The sequence below is a fragment of the Meriones unguiculatus genome, chromosome 18, assembly GCF_030254825.1.
Source record: "Meriones unguiculatus strain TT.TT164.6M chromosome 18, Bangor_MerUng_6.1, whole genome shotgun sequence".
NCBI classification, from domain to species: Eukaryota; Metazoa; Chordata; class Mammalia; order Rodentia; family Muridae; genus Meriones; species Meriones unguiculatus.
Genome location: NC_083365.1, coordinates 9844997 through 9863214, shown reverse-complemented (window position 1 = coordinate 9863214; position 18218 = coordinate 9844997). Strand labels below are relative to the sequence as shown.

The 18218-nt window shown below is 45.7% G+C and overlaps 1 protein-coding gene and 1 long non-coding RNA gene across 10 annotated transcripts in view; one reads left to right on the top strand and one right to left on the bottom strand.

Moving 5' to 3' along the window:
- Shld1 (shieldin complex subunit 1) overlaps nucleotides 1-18218 on the top strand; it is a 165683-nt gene that overhangs the window by 6947 nt on the left and 140518 nt on the right. For 4 of the 6 annotated variants that reach the window (XM_060371935.1, XM_060371929.1, XM_060371930.1 and 1 more), the window contains one exon: nucleotides 1877-2039. The exons of the other annotated variants lie outside the window; for them this stretch is intronic. The gene's annotated coding sequence lies outside the window, so the exon portion shown is untranslated. The remainder of the gene's footprint in view (nucleotides 1-1876; nucleotides 2040-18218) is intronic. 6 annotated transcript variants of the gene reach the window in all.
- Nucleotides 4317-18218, bottom strand: part of LOC132649050 (uncharacterized) — a 30029-nt gene continuing 16127 nt past the window's right edge. For 2 of the 4 annotated variants that reach the window (XR_009587473.1, XR_009587472.1), the window contains exons 4-5: nucleotides 8468-8548; nucleotides 4317-5290 (exon numbers count right to left, since the gene is read on the bottom strand). This is a non-coding gene — a long non-coding RNA (uncharacterized LOC132649050). The remainder of the gene's footprint in view (nucleotides 5291-8467; nucleotides 8549-18218) is intronic. The other 2 variants (XR_009587471.1, XR_009587474.1) reach the window with 1 other exon arrangement.

Genomic DNA, 18218 nt, shown 5'->3' with positions numbered 1-18218 from the left:
TGAATTAAAGGGAACCTCGCCTTTAGAATATGTGATCGCTGCTAGCTACTGTGGTCCTTAGTTCATTTTCCTGCTACAGAGCAAATTAAGTCTCTGTCCAAAGACCACAGGCCGTGGAATTATCCAAGCCTCTTAGGATTCATCAGTGTTACCACATAACCAATTCATGTGACTATATCTAAAAATATGACAAAAAGTAATTCAAATATTGTCCTAAAGAAAAGGTAAAAAGCCAGGCCTAATAGCACGAGTGTTGAAGGCTGATGTAGAAAGATGGAAAGTTCTAGCCCCAACTGTGTTTACAGTGAGTTTTAAGCCAACCTAATTAGCTTGGCAAAACTGTGTCAAAATACAAGATAGGAAGGCTGATGGGAGAATGTAAAAGAATTTTAGTTCAGAACATCCAAAGACCTAGGTCTGTGCGATCTGGCTAGCAAGAGATCACATAGAAGACCTTCTAGGCCTGTGTGATCTGGCTGGAATACAAACACAGCTTCAATCCAGGAGACAGAGTCACGCAGATATGAGCTCAAGGCCAGCTTAGTATAGAGCAAATTTCAGGTAAAGAAAAGCTTAGGTTCAGGTGTGGTGGTACACGCCTTTAATGAAGGTTAGGGTTAGTGTGTAGAAGGAAGCACCTGCGTTTGAAAGTGACGTCTAATTGATTGGTAGAGGGACAAATCAGAAAAAGTTGACAGAGTAGGATATGCCCAACACTCATGAGAACAGAGAGGAGAGGAGGCAGTTTTACTGGGACAGTAATAAAGAAATAGGTTAGAGAGAGAACTCAGTGAAGACCAGAGCCAGAGAATGAGAGGGAGCCAGTAGATCAGAAAAGATTGCTGAGTTAGTTTGAAGCCAAGCAGAGCAATTCAGAGGCTGAGAGAGAATCCTGGGTGAATACATCAGCTGGGAGAGGAGTTTGAACCAGAACAGCTGAATTGAACCAGCCAGCCCAGAGCTCAGTAAGAACAAGAGTGAGCTTGCTGAGCAGTAAGCTCACTGTTACAGAGCACACTTACCTAGCTCATTCATGGCTCATCGTTCAACTCCCAGTGCGGGGATGGGGATGGATCCCTGAGCCTATGAAAATGATAGAATTCTAAGGCCTTTGCTGCTCCAGATAGAGTTTTTTTTTTTTAATGATTTATTTATTTATTATGTATATAGTGTTCTGCCTGCAGGCCAGAAGAAGGAACCAGATCTCATTATATATGGTTGTGAGCCACCATGTGGGTGCTGGGAATTGAACTCAGGCCCTCTGGAAGAGCAGTCAGTGCTCTTAACCTTTGAGCCATCTCTCCAGCCCCAGATAGAGTTTTTTAAACTCAGAAAATGGAGGAGTGTGGTGGCTCACACCTTTAATCTCTGTACTTGGGAGGCAGACGCAGGTGGATCTCTGAGTTTGAGCCCAGTCTTGTCTACAGAGTGAGTACCAAGAGAGCTGGGACCATGTGGAAAATCCCTATGCCAAAAAAAAAAAAAAAAAAAAAAAAGTCAAAATATGTAGTATTCATTCTTTTAATACAAACATTTTACTTAGAATTTGTGGTTAGAAGATTAAATTATTTAGTGTGTATATTCACCAAAGCCCAAATTAGAGCCTTGCATGGTGACACATGTCTATAATTACATGTCTGTAATTCAGCACTCTGTAGGATGAGGCAGGAGAATCACCATCAATTCAAGGCCAGCCAAAGCTACAAAACTACATACTCTATCTTTAAAAAATAAACAGCTGGGCATGATGGGGCACACCTCTGGAGGTAGAGGCAGGTAGATCTCTATAAATTCAAGGTCAGCCTGAACTGGACATATCAAGTTCCAGGCCAGGCAAGGCCACACAGTAAGACCCAGGTTTTTTTTTTTTTTTAAGGCAACTCAGACTCTCAATCAATCAAGTCCAGGCTCCTCCAGGGCTATGTCTTCCAGCTCTCACTTAAAATCTGACAGAAGCATTTCCTCTGTGCCCCGTGTGCAAAGGATGTGTCCAATCCAAACTCTGTGGTTTCAGAAGGCTGGCCCGTTGCTTGCTTCCGGTAAGTTCCCATTTTCATGTCCCTGATGTACCATGATGTTGAGGAGCGTGAGGAGGAAACTGAGGTGACAATGCGCCCCATACTCGCCCTGCACACCCTGCAAGAGCAGCCCCCGGGGCTCTGTGCATGAGGCTCCGGGAACACCCTGCAGCCAGCTGAGCTCAGAAGCGCATCTGCACTTCCTAGTTAGTTATGAGTATGTTCGACTCATCTCTCTTCCCTGTCTCCTGCTCACGAGAAACAGCCAGCTACCAGCTACCCTCTCTGTGTCCCAACATGGTTATTACGCGTCCCGCTTTGGCTGCCTTACTTTTCCTTGTAACTTTCTCCAGTGAGAACAGCATCACAGCCCAGCACACGTGAGTGACAATGACTTTATTATTCCTGCTCTAGTTTATTTTTAAATGTAATCTGCATGCATCCTATTATGGTGCAGACAGACTCGTGGTCAACCATCGCCCCAGGGCCTGTCATAGAGAAAGTATTTCAGAGCACATGAGATGGCTTGGCCAGTGAAGCCTGGCACCAAGCCTGGGGATCTGAGCTGAACCCCCAGAGACCCACCTCGTGGATGGAGAGAACTGACTGCCACTTGTCCCCTGACTTCCACACACACCCATGTATGTGCACAGGCATACATCCGAAATAACTTTTCATAAATAATTATTTTTTATTGTATATGTATGGATGTTTTGCCTGCGTACCCATGTGTATTCCTGATGCCTGTGGAGGCCAGAAAAAGAGAATCAGATCCCTCAAGACTAAGTTAGGGACTGTGGGGAGCCATCATGTAGACGCTGGGAATTGAACCTGGGACCTCTTGAAGAGCATCAAGTGCTCTTAACTGTGGAGCACTCTCTCCAGCCCCATAAATGAAATTTCTTAAAATTGAAAAAAAAACAAAACAAAATGTGTTTTCTTTACCAAGACAGTCCTTCGTAAGTTGTTATATGCAACAAAAGAAGTCTGTAAGATTATTAGCAGTTAAGAACCACTTATAGTTTTTCTTGGTAGATCAGTATTTTCTACAATGAACATTTGTATTGCTTTATATTTTTACATTTTCAACTTTTGGCTTTTTGAAATAAGATGACTCTGTAGCCCAGGCTGGTCTGGGCTGCTGTCTTCAGACTCCTGGTAATCCTCCTGCCTCAGCTCCCAAGTGTTAGGATTCCCTGTGTGGCTTTTTCTCTTTCAAATAGAGACCAGCATACAAGGCAGCTTGTGGCCAGGATCTTATTAACCCTCGCAAGCATGCTTGAGATGGTGTTAGCACTCCACTCGCAGAGAAAGGGAGGACAGCGAGGGGAACACTCAGCTTCTTCCGTGTGGCTGCCTGGCTTAATACAAATTGCCCATTCTCTTCAGATTTCTTTTTGATCTATTGAACCAAGCTAGCACCTGCTTTATCAAATGTAAAATCAAAAAAGAATGCCAAGTGTGAAGGAATTCTTGCATAGAGCACCTGGCCTAGAAAAAAAAATTTCTAAGTGTTAAATACAATTATAAAAGACGCCTGAGCAGCAGTTTTCTGGAGGTGGCTCATGTGCTGACTGGATACGCCCTCCTCTAAACACAAATTCACCCTTCTCTTAAGAGTAGGCCTCAGCCCAGCCTGGTGGTGCACGCCTTTATCCCAGCACTGGGGAGGCAGAGGCAGGAGGATCTCTGTGAGTTTGAGGCCAGCATGGTCTACAAAGTGAGTCCAGGACAGCCAGGGCTACACAGAGAAACCCTGTATCGGAGAAAGAAAAAAAAGAAAAAAAAGAGTAGGCTTTGTTGGGGGTGGAGAACCAGGAACTGGTCGCTTCTTCCTGAGGAGCCTGTTGTTCAATATTTCCTGGCCACCACACTTCCTAGACTGAGGGACATGTATTTACTGGGCTGGCTAAAATTCAGATTTTTTTTTTTTTAATGAGATGAACTGATTCATGACTTGGCTCTGAATGTCATGAGGCCTGTTTCCCCGGCTTTAACACAAAATAATTCCAAGCATGGAAAAAACAGCTTAGTTCTCAACTTTCCAGCTGTTTCAGCCTGCTTAGGAAAGCACAATATACTACATACAGTATGTGTGGATGTTGAGGTGACCTTTAAAACAACATGGGGGGGCACAAACAAAAAACCTCTATGCTGCTTGTGCTGCTTCCTGTTGTCCAAAAGGACCCAGACTGACAATTTTTACCGTGACCTTGCTTGTCATGCTGTCCCTTGTAATAGCTGTTTATTAACCAAACAATATTTCTACTTATACAGAACCATGTCTTGTAAGAATGGTTGACATAGAGAAATTAAGATATTTTATTAGAACAAAGCTGTATTAGTCAACATTATTTCAGTGGTTGACATCCAACTGAAAATTTCCATTTTCTTGGTGAAGTTTCAACCTAATAGGGGGAAATATCCTATTTCCCCAACACACACATCTTTAACCCTCTGGCCACATCTGTTAGTATTTAGGCAGCCTGCTTCTGGGTTGCCTAGCAACCTATGATGTCATCATGTGTCGTCCACACACCTGGCAGTTGTGGTTACATTGCTTAAAAGTACTAACCCGCCACTTTGTCTTTGTCTCTCTCTCTCTCTCTCTCTCTCTCTCTCTCTCTCTCTCTCTCTCTCGGCTCTTACCCTCTCCTCTCTTGCCCTCTCCCCTTTCTCTGTCCTTCTTCCCCCTCTCATGTCTCGCTCTCTCTCTCTCTTCATCTCCATCTAATAAACCTCTTTCATATAAAATCTGCTGGGCACATCATCATTTTCATTGGTCCTAACAACATCCACTGGCATTTCCCAGTGGTTGGAGCCTATAACATTCTATATAGTCAGTCCAACTGAAGGAAAAACAAAAAAAGGCTCTGGTTTCTGATTGGTTGCATAATTGGCCATGTGATCAAAAGGTAGCCAGTCAGTTTTTCTCCACAACTAACTATGCTAGCATTTCAGTTTGTCAGACTTCTGTAACTAGTACCACCTGCTCATGGTTTAAAACTAAAGAAATGGGCTCTCTCAGAGTTCTAGAGGCTGAAAGTTCAATTCAGGGTATCAGCCCTGGGTGTTCCCTCTGAGGGCTCTAAGAGATCTGCTCCATCAAGCCTGTGGTGTGGCTTCAGAGTGTGCCAGCAGTTTGGGGGCGTTCTAAAGTTTGTAGAATTTGTAGATTGAAGTCACTTCTGTGCTCTTTCTGGTCCTGGGGTTGTTGGCCACCGGTCTTCAGGAACAAAGGAGCAGAAGTGAAGAACTGGAGGTTCAGTGGCCTGTAAGCACGAACAGAAAAAAACCTTCTAGGACCAGCTTTGGGGAGGCAGATCAATTTTCTTTGGGGATGAAGGAGGTTATATAGAACTCTAGGGAGAAGGGGGGAATATCCAGGGTGAGCCAGTGTCACTGGCTGAAGGGCTAAGGTACTGAGATTCCTCCTTAAGCTGGAAAGACATTCCCGAAACCTCAGGTGCTTGCTGCAGAGTTTTCAGGAGAAAGGGAGTTGGACCTGTGATTTCCCTAAGGGCTATGTGACATTCCTCAGGTAGAGGCTGTGGGGGTCCAGGAGCCCTAGGTAGAGAAGAGGAAGCCCATCAACCAGGGGAGTCCTCCTATTTTGTATCCAGCTCAGGGCTCTCTTGTAGTGGCAGACTGCGTTCTGCCTTTCCTTTGACAGCATTCTCCTTACGCCTCTGTCCTTGTGATTGTTTCCCCTAGTGTGTGCCTACCTGTTTCTTCCTTTTTGTAAAGATATCAGCCATAGGAAATGTGGTCCACCCTAATGGCCTAGTCTTAACCTGATTACATTTGCAATATTTCCAGATAAAGGCACATTTACAGGTATGGGAGTTGGGACTTGAACAGGACATCATTCAACCCATAGCAGATACTAATCGGGTCCTCAGTAAAAGCCGTACATTGGGGAGGAGATTGTAAATAATCGGGCCAGGTTTGCCATGAGTCAAAAGGAGACATAGTCAGAACATGCACGGTGTGGACAGCAGACAATGCACAATCCCTGAAAATGTGGGCCTGTGGTCTGCATTGCATTGCTACCAGTGGCTCGTCCATGTCCATTCCCCTTACATTGTTCACCTCAATGATATTCTTTTTCCATATTAGAAAACTACTGGGCCTTGCACTAGTTTCTTAATGTGTTACTATGATCAAAATACAGACTAAAAACTACTGGAGGGAAGAGAGGTTTGTCTCAGTCCCTGGTTTCAGAGAGTCTGTTATGATGGGGAAGACATAGTGGAGGCGGAGGATCTGAAGTGGGACTGATGTCAAGGGTTGGTCCTCTGTTCAGGAAGCAAAGGAAGCTAGAATAGAACCAGAAGTAAGTATGACCTTCAAAGGCTCACTCCCTGCCACCATCAGTCTCCACTTCTAAGAAGCTACAGTATTCAAAACCTCTGTGGGAGACCTGAACCTTCACAACACAGGCCTGTAAGGGAGAGTTCAGATTCAAACCATAATAGTCTCTGACTAAACGAATGACTTCCCCAAAGTCATCATCAGCCAAGGAGAACAATTTGGATACACAAAAGGGGTAATAAGTCTTCATGGAGGCAAAAATTTTTAATTTATTATTTGTGTGTGTGTAAGAGGGACATTTACATGCCGTACTCTACATAGAAAAGCCAGAGCACAACTCTTAGGAGCGAGTTTTGGGATCAGAACTCAGATTGTCAGAATTGGTGGCAAGTACCTTTAACCACTGCGCCATCCCACTGCTATCATGAGGATAAATTTGTAGCATAGAAACTGTCCTTTGATAGATGTCATTTATCTCTATTTTTCCAGGGGGTTCTTATTTGCTTTGAGTCAGGGTCTCATTATGTAGTCTAGGCTGCCCTTGAATATAAGATCCTCCTGCCTCAGTCTCCTGAAAGATGGGGAAATTATAGAACTGTGCCACAGTCCATCACATATCTCTGCTGTTTTGAGAGAGTCTCACTCTACAACCTAGCTGGCCTAGAACTCAATGTATATCCAAGGCTAGCCTCCAGAGCACAACCATCCTCCTGCTCCTGCCTTCCAAATGCTGGCATTACTGACAGGACTGACCGCGTTCTGCTGTCTCTGCTTTTAAAAGTATAATACAATATGTCCACTAAAATCACCGTGAAAGCCCAGCATGGTAATGTAGGTCATTTACTCAGGAGGCTGAGGCAGGAAAACCACAAATTCAAGGCCAGCCTGGGTCTCAGAATAAGTTTAAATTCAGCCTGGGACACTCAGCAAGAGTCCTTGGAGAGAGAGGAGAGAAAAGAAAAAGTAAAAGAGAAAAGAGGCTGAGGTTGTTGCTGAGAGACAGAGCACTAGGGTAGTGTGTGCAAGGCTGTAGATTCAATCCCTAATCTCTCTCTCAGAAACATAACCACAAGGGAAGAAAGAGAGAGTAATTGAAATGAAGCTAGCCTTGGCAACACACGCCTGTCATGTCCACATTCACATGTTGAGGAAGGAGGATCATGACCTTGGGCTGGTCTGGCTACATAGTAAGACCCTGTCTTAGGAGAAGAAGTGGGGGGAGGTTTTTTCTTTGTTTTGTTTTAAACCCGGTGTGGTGTTACATACCCGTAATCTCCTGCATTTGGGAATGGAGGCAGGAAGATCCAGGGTTCGTACATTGGGAATTCCAGGCCAGCCTAGGCTAGGAACTATGTGGGAAGAAAATAGCTGGGTGTGGTGGTGCACACCTTTAATCCCAGGAAGGGAGAAGCGGGCAGACCTCTGAGCTAAAGAGGTAAAAAAAAAAAAAAAAAAAAAAAAAAATTGTAGCATAGAAACTGTCCTTTGATAGATGTCATTTATCTCTACTTTTCCAGGGGGTTCTTATTTGCTTTGAGTCAGGGTCTCATTATGTAGTCTGGGCTGCCCAGAAAGGGCTACACACTGAGACCTGTTTCAGAAAGTAATGATAAATAAAATAAACCGTGTAAATCATTGGTATAATGGTACATGTTTAAGAATGGGCTCTAAACTGGGTGGTGGCGCATGCCTTTAATTCCAAGCAGAGGCAGGAGGATCTCTGAGTTTGAGGCCAGCCTGGTCTACAGAGTGAGTTCCAGGACAGCCAAGGATATACAGAGAAACCCTGTGTAGACCCCCACAATCAAGATAAAAGAATGGGCTCTAGAAAATGAAAACATCTGCCATGCCAATCTTCCTCACAGCCATCTCTAGCCACCAACATGGCTTCCAGCGATGTGCTAGGACAAGTTGCACAACAGTTCATGAGTTTTTCTGAAAAAGTGATTGCACTATAAGCTAGCTTTGGTCCACTGGAAGAGAGTGGTTCCTGCAACAGGAAGCTGGGGCCGTTGAGAGAGAGCTGAGGAATGAAAAAGCTGGGGCATTTATCTTCCAACTCCAACCCTTACTGTTAGAGGGCTAATTCTAGGGAAATAAAGAATGGGCTCTAGAGCCAGAGTGGTGACACATACCTTTAATCTCAGCACTCAGGAGGCAGAGGATAGGCGCATCTGCTGGCTTGCCTCCGTCAAGGCAGTGACCAGAAGATATTTCTAGACAGACAGAAGAATCAGGAAGCCATAAACAGATAAGAGGGTTAATTTCGGGTGACTTCCAGGGCAGGCTGAAAGCAGGGCGAGTCAACAGAATTTACTGAAAAGCATTATTCTCTTCCCCTAAATGGTGCTATGAACAGAACCCAGGCCCTTGAACAGGTTAGACAGGCAATGTACCCCAGAACTGTGCGCCCAGCTCTGAAATCAGGAGACCAGGGCCACAAACATTTGTACTAAGTCCTGCTAATGTGGAGCCCTAACTGGGCTGGTTCCTGCAGCTCCTAGGCTGGGAGGTTCTGAGCTATTCTTAGACATCTGAGTGCAGCCACTTTTCCATAGCTAGTTCTAGTTCCTTGGGGACTGGTGCCTGTCTATTTGGGTGACTATAATAAGACACAACAAACTAGAGAGTTTCCTCACAGTCTGGAGGTATAAGATCGGCCCAGGCTGGCTGATGAGGTCTATTTCCTGGTTCCTAGATAGTTCTCAAGAGCCTTCAGTGTTAGGGCTCCTCCCTCATAATCTAATAACTTTCCAAAAGTCCCACTCCCCACCTCCATCCCCTTTCTGGTTGGCATTTCAACCCGTGAGCCTTGAGACACGAATATTCAAATCATACAACCATCCCTGGAAATATTTTTCAAACTTTAGTTAGTGGAGCACCTCTAGGAAGTCCTGTTAGATGTGGTTGTGACTTGATAGTCCCAAGGTGCAGCATGTGGTTCTGAAGCTTTGATGACCTCTAAGTGATGTCCTATCTGTTCCTTGACTGGACAACCGGTTTTCAAGAGTTCTCGGTAGAGATCTCAGTGAGCTCTGGGCCACCCGGCTCTACACAGCACGTTAGCAGGGGAACCAAGAGAATCTCAGTTCTGCCTCTTGCACAGATTAGATAGTTAAAAATTCATTCTTGCAGGGTGAGGCAGCACACACCTTTCATCTCAGCGCTCAGGGAGGCAGAGGCAGGTGGATTTCTGTGAGTTGGAGGCCAGCTGGGTCTACAAATCCAAGTCTGGGACAGCCAAGGCTGCACATAGAAACCCTGTCTTAGCCCCCCCACCCCAATCATTCTCTACAGTTTTAGGTTGCCTTACAAGACTGTATTCAAGATGGGCACGGTGGTGCATGCGAGGAGGAGGAGGAGGAGGAGGAGGAGGAGGAGGAGGAGGAGGAGGAGGAGGAGGAGAAGGGGGAGGAGGAGGAGGAGGAGGAGGGAGGGGGAGGGGGAGGAGGGGGAGGGGGAGGGGAGGAGGGGGAGGGGGAGGGGAGGAGGTGGGAGGGGGAGGAGGAGGGGGAGGAGGAGGAGGAGGAGGGAGGAGGAGGGGGAGGGGGGGGAGGGGGAGGGGAGGAGATGGGAGGGGGAGGAGGAGGGGGAGGAGGAGGAGGAGGAGGGAGGAGGAGGGGAGGGGGAGGAGGGAGGGGGAGGAGGAGGGGGAGGGGGAGGAGGAGGAGAAGAAAACAACAATGACTGTATTTCACATTTTTGGTTTCCTTGCTTTAGGGAGGTCAGTTGTTGCAGTTGTTGAAAGTCTTGCTTGCTATGTAGTGCTGAGATTGAAGGCAAGCACACCAAAGCTTGGCCTTTGATTCCAGTTTCACTGGGCTTTTCCTGAGTCACATTGGTGGAGACCTTGGGTGAGTCAGCTGTTGCTGGTTCGGACTCAGAAAATAGCTGAAGGTGAAGGTCTCAGGGGCCTACTGTGTTTGCTACCCTTTCCCTGGCCGTCTGTTTCTCCTTTTCACCCCCTGGAAGGCAAGCCACAGAAATGAGGCTTCTTCCCCCAGGCAGATTATAGAAGTCACTAAACTCAAACTCCCTGCGGTCCTTATGTTTCAGCCTTTTGGGTGTTGGGATTACAGAAATGCACTATTATGCTGAGCTCTAAATTGATGCTTTTAAAGGAATGTGAAGATGGCCTTGCTTCTCACCTTTTTCAAGAATGAAACCACATTCATTCCTGGCCATCGGCCCCTGGCCTTCTGCAGACAGTATTGGGTATTTGCCTTTTGTTTTGTCTCATATCTGTCGACAGGGTTCCTTGGTGAGCTTACTAGAGCTGTTGCGTAGACTTCTGCCCCTTCCAGTCAGCACAGTCTCTCTCGCAGCAGAGCTTAGGTTCTGTCAAAGTTACTCTTCTCATCCTGGGAAGTCACAGCTGCTAACCGCACTGGATGGCTCCAGGCTGCCGTTGTGGCTTGGGAGTGGTGACTATGCAGCTTGTAATTTTTAGCAAACATTGAGACCACTTTTGCTTAATGTGAGACATGGACCACATGCTCATTTTCCAACTAAGATGGCTTCAAAATAGTGAGTGGAAGGAGATTGCACTTAAAGCAACTATTCTGACACTCCAAGCCTCATTTCCTCCATGTCTGAAAATAAATGTCTAATTCTTTCTTAGCTGTTAGTAGGACCCCCTACCCGCCTAGCCCAGGATCACTCAGCTCAGTTCACAAGCACATCTCTTTGCTAGCCTCAGGCCCTGTGAAAATGCACATTGGAAGTATCCTGTCCTTTGCCACCTTCCTGAAGAGTGAGCTTTCTCATAATGATTTGAGAGCCGAGATTTAACCAACTGACATTGAAAGTTTTTGTTTGTTTGTTTTGCCAAGAACTATCAAAGGACAGTGGCTTCATCTGACCAAGAAGGCACATCAAAGTGACAGAACACCAGGCCTGAAGGTGTAGCTCAGGGGTCAGGCTCCAGGTTCTATCCTTCACACCATAAACAAAACAAATAAGGACTAGACCATGGTGACCAATGGTGGTTTTGAGAATGCCCAGTACTGCTTCATGCTCAAGAAAAAAGCTAATGATAAAACCAGTTGATATTGCTTCTTTTTCTTTCTTTCTTTTTCTCATGACAGGGTTTCTCTGTGTGTAGCTTGGCTGTCCTGGAATCGCTCTGTAGGCCAGGCTAGCCTTGAACAGAGATCTGCCTGCCTCTGCCTCGTGAGTGCTGGGATTAAAGGCTTGTGTCCAGCCCCTCCCCCCCCATACATTTCTTCTTAAATGATAGCCATCTACACATTCTTGCTAAAAGCCTCTCTGGAGGACTGAACAAGATGTTCAAAAGAACACAAACACCCCTGTGCTATTGAATGCCACCGCCTCATAACCTGAATCACTCAAGTGCGTGCGTAACTAATCACCTTGAAGAGACAAGTTTGCATAAAGCAAGGCGGCTGGTTGGGAGACTGGAGGAAATGCTTGTGATCAGTCATTCTGTTGGTAGTGTCCTGCTGGTCACAGTTGTGGTTATTGACAAGTGAATTTAGTTGGGTAACATTGTTCTGGGTAAGTCCTTAGGAACCAGACCTCCATTCTTGACTCTGATCTCCATCAAGATGAACCCGAGTCTAAGAGTGCAGCTTGTCTTACTTAGGGGTGGGTGGGGGTGGGCAAGATGAGTTCAATTTCTATACTACAAACACATTAGTTAGGAGGGAAACAAATAAATTCCATTTTATTGAATGCCTATTCATCATTCCCTGGGTGCTTGCCATCTCTTCATGCCCTGTGGAAACTACAGATCATGCAAAAGCTCTATGGTTCTCTTACTCTGCCCCTGACCTTGGGAAACAAAGCTGAAGAAGGTCACAGAGGCAGACAAACAGCTCTATCACACACAGCAGCCCAGCAGTCTTCACAAGGATCCCCAGTGCTCCTCTGATCAATTCCCTCTTTCATTTCTCGGATTGATTTTGCTGCAGCATAAACCACTCAGAAACATAGTGCCCTCAAACAACCATTTCATTATCTCCCTTAGTGTTGCTGGCCGGCCAGGCTCAGCTGGGAACTTGGGATTTCTCACAGAGCTGATTGGCTCCAGTGCTGACTGGACCACAAGTCCAAGATGGCTTCTTTGCTCATGCATGGCCTCTCAGAAGCCAGAAAGCCTGGAACAGGCTTCTCTGTTTTCACCCTCTGCTCTTCAGAGGCCTCCTCACAGTGCTGGGTGCTAAAAGACATCTCACCAGGCGACTGGCTCCTCCTGGGAGCAGCTATTCTAAATTTGCCACATTAATCTAGTTCAATAAAAGATTGGTTTTTTGTTTTGTTTTCTTTTAAGTCTAGAAAGAAAAAAAGCTCTGACAAATACAAACTGTAAGTATTTATATAAAAATAATGCCATACACACAACAGGAATAGGTATTAGATGAAAGATATAATGGATGGAAATGGAGAGTAAGACAGAGACTTGGTGGGAGGAGGGCGTGCCCCGACAGGGGTTGGGGAAGAGCAAAAGAAGAGGAGAGCAAGAGGGTAAGAGAGCAACAATATGGCAGGTTGGTCCTTTTATGGAGCAGCTAAACCATGCCTGCCAGGTACAGCTACCTGGTGGGCGACACATGATGACATCATAGGTTACTAAACAACCCAGAAGCAGGCTGCCTAAATACTAACACAAGCTAAGGGATATTTTGATTCTAAAGCAGCTTTGGGACATATTCAAGGACATGTCAGCATCTTCTGCCTTCTCCTACATCTCAAAACACATCTATGTACACAATAAAGGTTTACCTCAAACCTAGCACATGCGTGTAACCGCAGCAGTTATGAGGTGGAGGTAAAAGGATCAGGAGTTCAAGGCCAGCTTGGACTCCGAAAGAATCTGTCTTAAAAAAAAAAAAAAAAGGCAAAACAATGTTCATTACCTAGGCCTTGTATCATTCACATCTATTCTTTTGTTTTCTAAAATGGACCTGTTACATACCAGAGTTTGTAACAATCCTCCTTAAAACATACAAACTTGTCTGGGAGGTTGTATCATTGTTCCCAGCAATTCAGTCTCAGTCAAGTGCCTTGTATCTCCAAGCTTAAGAACTGTAATCTGGCCTGTAATCCCAGCACTCTGGGAGGCAGAGGCAAGAAGATCTCTGTGAGTTTGAGGCTAGACTGGTCTACAAAGTGAGTCCAGGACAGCCAGGGCTACACAGAGAAACTCTGTCTCGAAGAAAAAACAAATAAACAAAAAAACAACGGTTCTGGTTTAAGATCTTTCAGGAGACTGCATTCAAGATGCTGGGCATGTAGCTACCTCTATCTCTGCTAGGTTTGGGAGAGTCATCTCCAAGATGTATCCTAGTGAAGGAAGTTTCAGATCTTCTTGCTAGCCACCTCACCATGGATTTTTCACTATTCTTTTGTCATGGTTGCTGCCTTCTTCCAAGAGTACAAAATCCAGAGAATGCAAGTGAAAGGCACTGTGGATTTTGTGGTCTAGTCTTGGAAGCCACCCCATATCATTTGCACAGTGTCCTATTGGTCACATAAATCAGCTGTAGTCAGTGAAAAGAGATAACTTAGGGAGAGATGGTTGAGTGACTGGGCTAGTCCAGAGGAGAGGGAGAACATCTGGGAATGGGGGAATATGCTGCAGGGTCGCAGTGTTAGATCCGAGGGCAGTCAGAAAAAGGCGGGCGCCGGTTCAGCTCCTGGGCCTGGGAGGACAGTGGAACAAGTCAACGGTTTGCACCCTGGCATAGCTGCAGAAGGTAAGTGACAACAGAAGGGACAATGGTCCCAGTTCCTCCTTTTTCAGTTATCCTTGCATGAACAACAGAAGCAAGCTAGCCATGCTCTTAAAAGGTCGTTTTTCCAGTATATTGGCTGACCTACAACAAGAATATTTCTTTTGAAATATTAATTGGTTTTATGATGATAGGAAGATATTTTCAACTTCTAACAAGAAATCAGGGTCACCCGAATGATATCCTTAACTCAACAAGGACATAGCCAGGAAGCTCACGTGTGCCAATATCATTACGAGTTAACTTTACAGAACAATCATGTCCAGGTTTCGTGCTGAGTTCAAAGGAGATGATTTTCGAGGAAGCCCTAATTGAAAATTAAAGCAAAGTGGACTTTGTGATCAAAACAGGAAGGGAACACCAGGTTGCAAGCTGACAATAACCTTAGAGCTTTGTTCTTTCACAACGTGGAGGGAAGCAAAAGGCCTTAAAGGACTTTCATCTGAGCCTGAGCTTTTGGAAGCGTGCCCTCGCTATTGAGTCTCCACTTCCCTCTGGCTGGCTCTTCCCTGTAGCCTCATTGGATCTGCTTCCATCACAGGCAGCAAGGACGTCGGTGTTGCCCAACCCCATGCCTGTTTCTGTTTCTGTGTTTTCTTATCTAAGCAATGCCAACCAGTGGATCGCCCACTGTTTCTGGAAATGTTGTTCTCTTAGTACCAGGAATGACCCTTTCTCACTGTTTGCCGTACCCTTGGCTATCTGCTACTGCCACTCTCGGCCTCTGGATGTTGAGGATCTTGAGCACTGTAATCGTGCCTGTGCTCCTCTGTGTGGTCTCATCCAGTTCAACAGCTTCGACGACATCACGTGCTACATGTGGAGATTTCCGCCCCTAGCCCTGATCTTTCCCTGCAGCTTGGGATTACAATACCCAACCTGCCTTGTTGATGTTCTGATTGGGGGTCCACAGCTGTCCAGATGTGCTGCCTGTGCTCTTGTTCCTTGCCATCCAGTCCTGTTGCTCCACCCTGCACCTTACCTATCTTCAAACAACACCATCTGTCCTTCAGTGGCCATAGGTGGGTTTGTCTTCCCCGCACTCTCTGCCTTCCACACGCTCAAGACGCTGTCTCCAAAGCCCACCATGAACATGACCATGTCTCTTATTGCCCGTCTCTTTTTCTGGCCCACCTACTCTTTCTGCTTGTTTGTTTTGTTTTGAGACAAGGTTTCTCCAGACAGGTTTCATGACAGAGTTCAAGTACAGCCTCATCAGCATAGCACGTTTCAGGCTGCCCGGGGCCACACAGTGAGAATTTTTCAAATTTTAATCTCTAAAAGTTATGCATGTCTGTGTATATGAGTGCTGGTACTCATAGGGACCAGAGGCATTGGAACCCCTGGAGAGGAAGCTACAAGAGTCTGTGAGCTACCGGCTGTGGGTACTGGGACCTTCTACAAGTGCTCCTACCTGCTACGCTTTCTCCAGTTCCAGAATTCTGTCCACCTTCCCAAACTTATCTCGGGTCACTGTCGTTGGCTTACAGTGCTAATCTTGGTCAGCCAAAGGGTCTCTGCATCTGCTGCTCCATCTTCCCAGGAACTCTTCCCCTGTGTTTTCTCTTCCTTTGGGTCTTAGCTTTATCACTCAATCAGAGCAGCCTCTCATGTTCCTCCTATCTGAAAGAAGTCACTCTCTTTCTTTATGACTTGACTCTTCTCTTTCTATCACCACAGTAAATCCCACAGTCCTAAGGCTAGCCCATTTTTCCTACAGCTGAGAAAATTTGGTCTCTTAAGGGGTTGTGTTAGGTCTGACAAAAGTGGAAAGCTGCATGCCTCTTTCCTACCTGGAAGAATTCTGCATGTAACCGACTATGTACAACCGCCCTCAAACCTAAACACTGATGAGCCTGCGGCACTAAAAATGAGAATGCTCTTGAGACCCCTTTGGTGAAGAGTGGTTGGCTCCCCAGTTCCTGTTTTGCTGTGGCTGGGCCCCTGTGAAACACACAGCTGTGCTCAGCTGAGCTGTAGACCCTGGAAGAATTTTCTCACGGTCAGCCTTGTTTCCTGTGTTTCTCACTAGAGCTTCTTGTTATTCTCACTTTCTCCTTCTCTAAGACCAAGGTCCCAGGAGATGGACACTGGGGCAAGAGGAAGATTAGAAGTCAACTTAAATGCCATGTGAGTGTGTGAATGAGACTCCAGATTAGGTTCTGGCACTTTGAAATTCTTACATTTCTGGGAAAGCCAACATTTGTAAGCCTTGCAAGCCACACCAGTGCAGCAAGCATCTCATTTCGGGCTTAGGAAGGCACTTGGAGCCCATTCAGATTACAACTTCTCATGGCAAGACCCTTTGTCATACATACTGAGCTGACAACAGAGCTAATAATTGTGCTCTTTAGGTTTGTTGTTTGCTTTTCTGTTTTGTGTATCTTGCTTGCAGCCTAGACTGGCCCAGAAGCTCAAGTACTCATGCCCTAATCTTCCAGGGACTGGGATCACAGGCATGTACCCTATACCTGCCATAGTTATGCTTTAGAAGCCACTTGGCTTGATCAATAGCCAGGTTTTCAGCAGAACTGAATACACTTGTTTGTCTCGCTTCCGGCATTACACATCTCCTTTGGCCCTGAGCTTCTAGTTCACAGGGAGCCCCCAGAAAACCATCCTTCAAGAAAACAAAAGTATTTCATGTGTGTCAATATAATCTGAGGAGCTGGGCTTGCAGCTCTGTGGTAGAGTGCTTGCCTGTCACATGTGGGGACTCAGGGTTGATTCCCAGAGCTGGGAAGAGTAAGAAATACAGTCATGAAGCCATGAGTGGGCAGTTAGAGTTCTTTAGAAAGAAATACATGTTTCGAGGAACAGAGCAGTGTCAGCAGAGCGTTTTTTCACACACACACAAAAAAAAGAGCGTGAGTGCCAGACACCACAAGGTCAGAGTTCTCAAGCTCCCATGTCCTTGAGGAGTGCTGGGAAGGAAATGAGTCCTGTTTACATCAATCTCTCTAAAGAAGAAAGCTTAGTGTAGAGCTGAAATCCTGTCTGTGCTTTCTGCCACTATCTTCATGACTTTTTTTTTTTTTTTCAGGACTCAGTGGGAAATTCAAACTAACACCAAAAGAAACACTGGTACTATTGTCATTATTAGTTTGTAGTACGGAGGTTTAACACAGGCCTAAACAATGCTCTTCTACTGAGCTACACATAAGCCCAGAAACTTTAACTAATAAATTCTAATTCTTCTTCTTCTTCTTCTTCTTCTTCTTCTTCTTCTTCTTCTCTCTCTCTCTCTCTCTCTCTCTCTCTCTCTCTCTCTGTACGTCATTCTTTTTGGACAGACAATATAGCCATAGCTGACCTAGAACTTGAAATGTAGAGCAGACTAGCCTCAAACTCACAGGTATTTACCTGCTTCTGTCTATCCAGTGCTGGGATTAAAAGTGTTTGCCACTATACCTAGTCAGAAACTTTAATTTTAATTTTAGTCATAAAGGCCAAATTACTGGGTATGAGATTTTCCTAAACCAGCTAAGCAGACAATATCTGTCAAGACTGTTTATTTTTCTACGTTGTGAGAAGAATTATATTATAGGTGATAGAAGCTTCTACTTAACCCCTCCCCTTCCCAGTTCTTCCTCCTCCTTGGTTTGGTTTTTTGGGGCAGGGTCTGAGCCCATGCTGCCCATAAACCTATGACATCCTCTGGTCTTGGCCTCCTGAGTGATGACAGACAGGAGGTACCTCACTGCCTTTTGTTCCACTTCTCTGTGGGACATTACATCAGAGCCACCTCTAACCCACAGCATCTGGTACACTTCAGAGAGAAGTCACAAACACAGCCCTCCTTCTGTTACTCAACAGTGGGGACGGGAAGCCTGCCATGCACTGTGAGTCAACCAGACTGGCCAACCCGGAATCTCACTGTCTCTATCCGAGCCCTGTAGGAACGGGCCTGCTCTGAGGGCTTCTACCGTTGGGAAAGTAAAGGAGGACACACGAAAGCGAAGCAAGTGTTCCAGAGCTGGGAGAACCGTGCAGGACTCCGAGTCCCCCTTTCTTTTTCCCCTTTTTCTTCCCACCTTTCTTCTGGACAGAATTAGAGTGTTTTAAAAAGATATGAGTATAGATTTTAAGCCTGAGGGTTAGGAGAAAGACATTCAGGAAGAAACCAAGACAC